Here is a 6,356-nt window from a genome sequence, read left to right as displayed (position 1 = left end):
ATCATTGAGAGAAGCTTTAAGATTACTGACAATATCCACACAATTACTTGCAACTATAATATCATCAACATATACAATAATGGCTATGAATGAGTTACCTTCTGATTTTGTAAACAAGCTGTAATTAGCCTTAGACTAATTAAATCTTTGTTGGATGATGAATTAGATAGCTTGGAATACCATTGCCTTGACGCTTGCTTCAACCCATACAAACTTTTCTTAAGTTTGCATACTTTTCTCACATTTCCATCACCATAACCAGGTGGTATTTTGCATGTAGACTTCTTCTTCTAAGTTTCCATATAGGAAATTGTTGTTTACATCAAATCGATGCAAGTGACATCCTTTCACAGCTATTATAGCTAGCAAAGTCTTTATTGTGACCAATTTTGCTACTGGAGAGAAAGTCTCATGATAATCAAGGCCTTCTTGCTGTGTGTACCCATTTGCCACCAGCCTTGCTTTAAATCTTTCAAGACTTCCATAAGTATTAAACTTAATTTTGTAAACCCATCTGCATTCTATTGCCTCTTTTTCAGAGGTAAGTCAACAATATCCCAAGTGTTATTTAACTCAAGTGTTTTTATCTCACCTTGCATGGCAGCAAATCATTTTGGGGATTGTGAAGCTTCTTGATAGTTCCTAGGTTCGGTTCGATTGGTTATGGATGTCACAAAAACTTTGTGTGGAGTGGACAATTTTACATAAGACATACAATTACTAAGAGGAAAATGTTTTACCTGGAAAAACAACACCTCCTTCCTTGTCCAACTTCTGAAATGGGTGAAACAAAGTAGCTTGTTGGCATATATAATCCTGCAAATGAGGAGAAACTTTTCTTATTCTGGTGGATCATCGTGGCAAGTGATGGACATGGTTTGTGTTTATAGGAATGGAAGGGTTTGAATGATTGACTTATTCATTGATATGTGGATTAGAAGTCTTGGTATCTATTGAAGAATTTGCTGAATCAAGAGGTATTGGACTTGGATTTTCTGTTTCAGTAAAATCATTTAGTATGAGAATATTTGGGATAGATGTGGTGGTTATTTGAGGAAATGAAGGTTGAATAGGATCTGGTAGGGTACTATATTTTTTGGTGGTGCAATTTTTGGTATTGACCTTGAAGGGAAAATACTTTCATGAAAGACAACATTACGAGAAATAAAAATTTTTATGGTTTCTAAGTCTAACAGTTTATAACCTTTGATCCTAAAGGGATATCCAAGAAAACACATTTTTTGGCTCTAGAGTCAAATTTGTGCCTCCCATTCACAAGGGTAGTGACAAAAGCTAAACACCTGAAAACTTTGAGTTGACAATATGCAAGTTTGGTCTTGAAAAGAATTTCAAAAGGACTTTTGTGCTTTAATAAAGGAGATGAAATTCTATTTATAAGATGGACAGCAGTAAGAACACAGTCATTCCAATATTTCAATGGAATAGAACTTTGAAATTTTAATGCCCTAGCAACATTCAAAATATGCTGGTGTTTCTTCTTTACTATGGCATTTTGTTGGGGTGTTTCAACACAAGTGGTTTGGTGTATAATCCCCTTTCGAGATAAAATTCTTTCATGGTTGCATTTGATTTTGTTTTTAACACGTATGCCCAAGTACATCTACTAAAATCATCTACAAGCATTAAGAAATATCTGGAACTATCGTAACTCATCTCATTACAAGGGCTCCAAATATCACAATGTACTAATTCAAAACTTCTTTCAGATTTGTGTTCACTTGACGGAAAAGGTAATTTGTGTAACTTAGCCAAAGGGCATATAAGACAGGGCTTATGGCTAGGATGTTTGGATGTATGGAAGTTAGTTTCTAAAGCAAGTCCAGAATAAGATGAATGTCCTAGCCTGTAATGCCAAAGATCAAAATCTTCAGCATTACAAGTTACTAAAGTGGATAAAGGTGCAGTATGAACAAACTGATTTAAAACTTCTACTAAGGTTGAAGGAGAGATTTCCTTTTGCAGCAAATGATATAAACGTGCTTTACTTCACCCTGCCAGCTGTTGTTCAAGTCAAAAGGTCCTAGATGAAACAAAAATCAGAGAAAAACATGAGACAACAATTGGACTCTTGAGTTATTTTTCTAGCTGAAATGAGGTTAAATGAAAAAGAAGAACACAAAGAACATTTTGAAGAACAAGAGACTTAGTTATTTCAATAGTTCCAACATGAGTAACTAAGGTAACCCCTCTCATTAGGAAAGTTACAGAGTATGAAACTTGAGAATTAATTGAAGTAAAAAAAGAATTGGAACATATCATATGATCTGTTGCACAGTGTCTAGGATCCAAGGGATGGTAGTAAAATCAGTGGTTTTGGTGTTGCAAGCAGAGAGGCATAGAGATATACTAGCTATCTTAGAAATTTCAGTATTAGAAGAAGATGGGAAGAATGTCTGAACATTATTTGTTGAAGGGAGCAGTGACGAGCTGTTGGTGGATGGCTTGAGGAGTGCCAGGAGTTGAGAATATTGTTCTTTAGTTAATGAGACCTGAGCTTTGTCCCTTACTTGTTCTTGATCAGTAGCTTGGATTGCATAAACTTAATTTGCAATAAATGAAGGTGGTCTAGCTTTCCATCGAATATGTTGCCTGAAGGATACCCATGTAGTTTAAAGCATTTCTCGGCTGTATGTCCAAGTATTTGGCAGTGTGAGCAGGTTGGCTTAGGATTTGTTTTGAAGCATCTCTCAAGAGATTGTCCTAACCTTTTACAATGAGTACAATAATATCGGTCCTTCTTTTGAGATGAGAAATTTTGTTTTTCACTTTCTAAAATTTCCTCTAACTACGAGAGACATGGATTCATTAACGGCACTAAAGATATCTCCATTCTCTTCTCCTCTTGTTGAACAATCGAATAAACTTCATTAAAACTAGGAAAAATGCTTAATGAATTTGAGCTTTAATACTTTTGTAAGACTCATTCAAGCCCATCAAGACTTCATTACCCAATCATGTTGCTGATTTTGAACTATTGTTTTCAGACTCACATGAACAGTTAGGAATGGATCTAATTTAACAGTTCACCCAATAGAGTTTTGAGTTTTGAAAAATAAACACTTACAACATTTTGGTTTTGTACTAATGTTGTTATACCTTGCTTGATCTCATAGATTTGAGGTGCATTTTGTTGAGCAAACCTCTGCTCAATGTCTAGCCATAGCTGATGAGCTGTCTCTGCATAGATTGTGCTGCATTTGATGTCGATAGCCATAGTGTTTTGCATCCAAGTGATTATAATGTCGTTGCATCTCAGCCAGTGTTCCATCAAGGGATCATTTGGATCTGCAGGTTCACAAGGGTACCATCCATGAACCCTAAATTGTTTTCGATTCTAAGAGCTTTCTCATCGATCTAGCCACAAATATAATTATTGGCATCTAAGCTATGAGTTAACAATGTGGCTCTTGTTCCATCTTATTGGTCCCAATGTAGTATGAGTTATTTGGCTGAGTAGGATCATGAGGAGAGTTTAGAGGTGGATTTGGATTTGGGTTGGTATTTTGATTATCTGCCATAGTAACCTAGCTCTAGTACGATGTGAGAAAAGTTTTAAGGATGAAAATATCACACAAGTAGAGTGCAGAGCTTTTGGAAGGAATTTTTAATTGTATTGATTATCTTGTATCGTGCTCTATACAAAGGAAAGTAACCTATATATAATACAAAGCCAGTAGGTGACAAACTCCTACAATTTGCACAATGACAACAGAATGTCTCATCCCTTAGCCTGCAGGATATTCACACTGTTGCTGAATGTGTGGGTCTTGCAGCTGTGTTGCTCATTCCTTTATCTGAGTCAGCAGCTCTTCATTCCTCAATACAGGCCAACTGACTCCATCAATTTGTGCGGCATTGCATGTTGCGAATTTAAGTGATGGAATCAAGCTAAATCATAAGCTTGGAATGGTTGATGGTTCTTCCTATAGTTTTGTTTTTTTGTTAGATGGACCATATTTTTTTAATTATGAGAGCAATAAGCAATTTAATTGGTCGGAGCACAACATGGAGAGAGGCACAACTAGAGCGCCAGATACACTCATTCGTCATCACCATGGGTCGCATGCACAGTTGAGGTTAGGGTATTTCGGCTTCTGCTCTCCCTTACAAGAGGACACCACCAAGTTGGTTGAATATCTCTTATCAGGATGTCGTGGAGAACATCTGCTAAGAAGGGTCTGACACCATCTAAATTGGTGTTTTCTTCAGGATTCTCATGGATTGCTCAGTTGAAGAGTGTTACTAGAAGCAAGATTTTGTATATACTGGAGGCCCATGGACTTGCTCCTGAAATTTCGGAGGATTGTACCACCTAATAAAGAAAGCAATCTCAATCTGCAAGCATTTGGAGAGGAATAGGAAGGACAAAGATTCCAAGTTTAGGTTGATTTTGGTTGAGAGAAGAATCCATCGCCTAGCTCGCTACTACAAGACAAAGAAGCAGCCACTGTATGGAAATATGAATCTACCACAGCCAGCACTCTTTGGCTTAGGAAAATTTGGTTGGAAAGTTTTGGATGCTCCAATGAATGTGTTCTGGATGAGGAACTTTCAGTTTGCAATTTTTTTTGTCCCATCAAAATTCAATTCAAAGAACTTTGTCAGGATAAATGTTATGGTGAACAATTTGAAGATCCTTTACCACCGGTGTCGCTTCTCCCATATTTGCTAAGCTTTGTTTAGAATGGATTGGTGGCAACGATGAACTTTTATCTGCCGTTGTTCACGGTGCTGTGAAGTGGGGAAGGGTTTCGGTGGGAAGGCACAGATTCAAGGGATTTTTTGAAGTGGGGAACTTTTCTCTTTTCATTTATGGGTTTTAATCATGTGTGGGTTTGTGTATAGTGTATTTTACACACTTTCTAACGTGTCTTTATGTTATTGGTGGGTTGTTTTCCTCCCATTACCAGTTGGGTTGTTCCAAAGCGTTTCACTTTGATCAAAGTTTAAAGTTTGGAGACTATAAATACAAGATTAAAGTTGAAGTTGTCTAAAGAGAAAACACGGGGATTAAAATAGTATATTTTAAATACCTATTTTAAATAGAGTGGTTATATAAATTTGAAATTTTAATATTTTAATGTAGTGATACTATTACCTTAGTTAATTGTAAAATAGATTGTACAATCATTACATAAATATCATTGTTATTTTCTCATGATGCTGTCCCAACTCTAAAATAATCTTAACCATGACGAGATTTTGCAAATTAAATTTGAACAAACCTTAACCACGTATTTGTCATGGTTAGAAGCTATGATTTTTATATATTTATTGACCTAATTGACTAACTATGTACCTTTTTCTTTTCTCAACACTTAAGGTTAAGGTCATGAAAAACTTTTTCAATATTACGGTCATCGTCAAGAAATTTTTGTCTTTGGGATAATCAATGGGTCAAACTTGGTGAACTAAATAGAGTTCTAAATATTCGAATCAATCTATAATTATATAACATAACATGTGTTTAAATCCAAATTCGATTCTCAATTTAAATGTTTGTGGGTATCTGTACAAATATATAAAAGAAGTAGAGATGATAGTTTTAAAAGATAATATTAAAAAAAATCAGAAATTTTTGAGACAAAAGAAGAAGATAAAAGAGTCTAGAAATTATTAAAAATAATGAGGTTTAAAAAGAGAGAATGAGGAGACATATTTAAACTTATAAAAAAAATTATATAAATGACTTTTAGATTTTAAATACATGAACATTTTAATTTGAAATTTATAAAATGTCATCCAAATCAATAAACTTACAAATTTGCTATTAAAATAATTTGGAATGGTATGTGTACAAAATGCAAATTTCAACCGAAAATGTCAAAATTGACTGGAATGGGCCGAAATTTGAAATGAAATTAAATGAACATGTTATGTAGTACCAAATATTGTACCGAACAGAAAATTCGATTGCTGGAATAAAACAGAATTCAAAACTATGGTTAGAAGTTTAAGAATCTGCTTGGTGGACTTTCCGGGACTCAAGGATTATTAAGCAAATGGTATTTTAAAATTTTGATATATATATATATACAACCAGATGCTTATCGAAACTTGCTTCACCTTGAGCTCTTAGCCAGCTTACTTAAGAAAGTCTTTATCGACTGTCAAAGGATTCCAAGTTTATTAGAATATAATAAATTCAAAACGGTTTAATATGAGATATAAATCTGGGATGGGGTGGGAGACCACGTCCTGCACCCCGCCCTCTCCCTGGTGGAGGGTGGGGTTTCAACTTTCCTTCCATCCCTGGGTTTTGGCCTTGCACTTTGGGAGCAGGATCCTCTGTCTAGGTGATAGGGGCATATTTGGACCCCTGGTCCTTCGTCTTG

General features: G+C 35.3%; 1 pseudogene; it reads left to right on the top strand.

The window, feature by feature from the left end:
* The first annotated feature begins 4,075 nt into the window (after positions 1-4,075).
* On the top strand, positions 4,076-4,704 carry LOC121246546 (annotated as a pseudogene).
* Positions 4,705-6,356: the final 1,652 nt, after the last annotated feature.

Source organism: Juglans microcarpa x Juglans regia, chromosome 1S, assembly GCF_004785595.1.
Source record: "Juglans microcarpa x Juglans regia isolate MS1-56 chromosome 1S, Jm3101_v1.0, whole genome shotgun sequence".
Lineage (NCBI taxonomy): Eukaryota > Viridiplantae > Streptophyta > Magnoliopsida > Fagales > Juglandaceae > Juglans > Juglans microcarpa x Juglans regia.
This window is presented reverse-complemented; position numbering and strand designations above follow the sequence as displayed.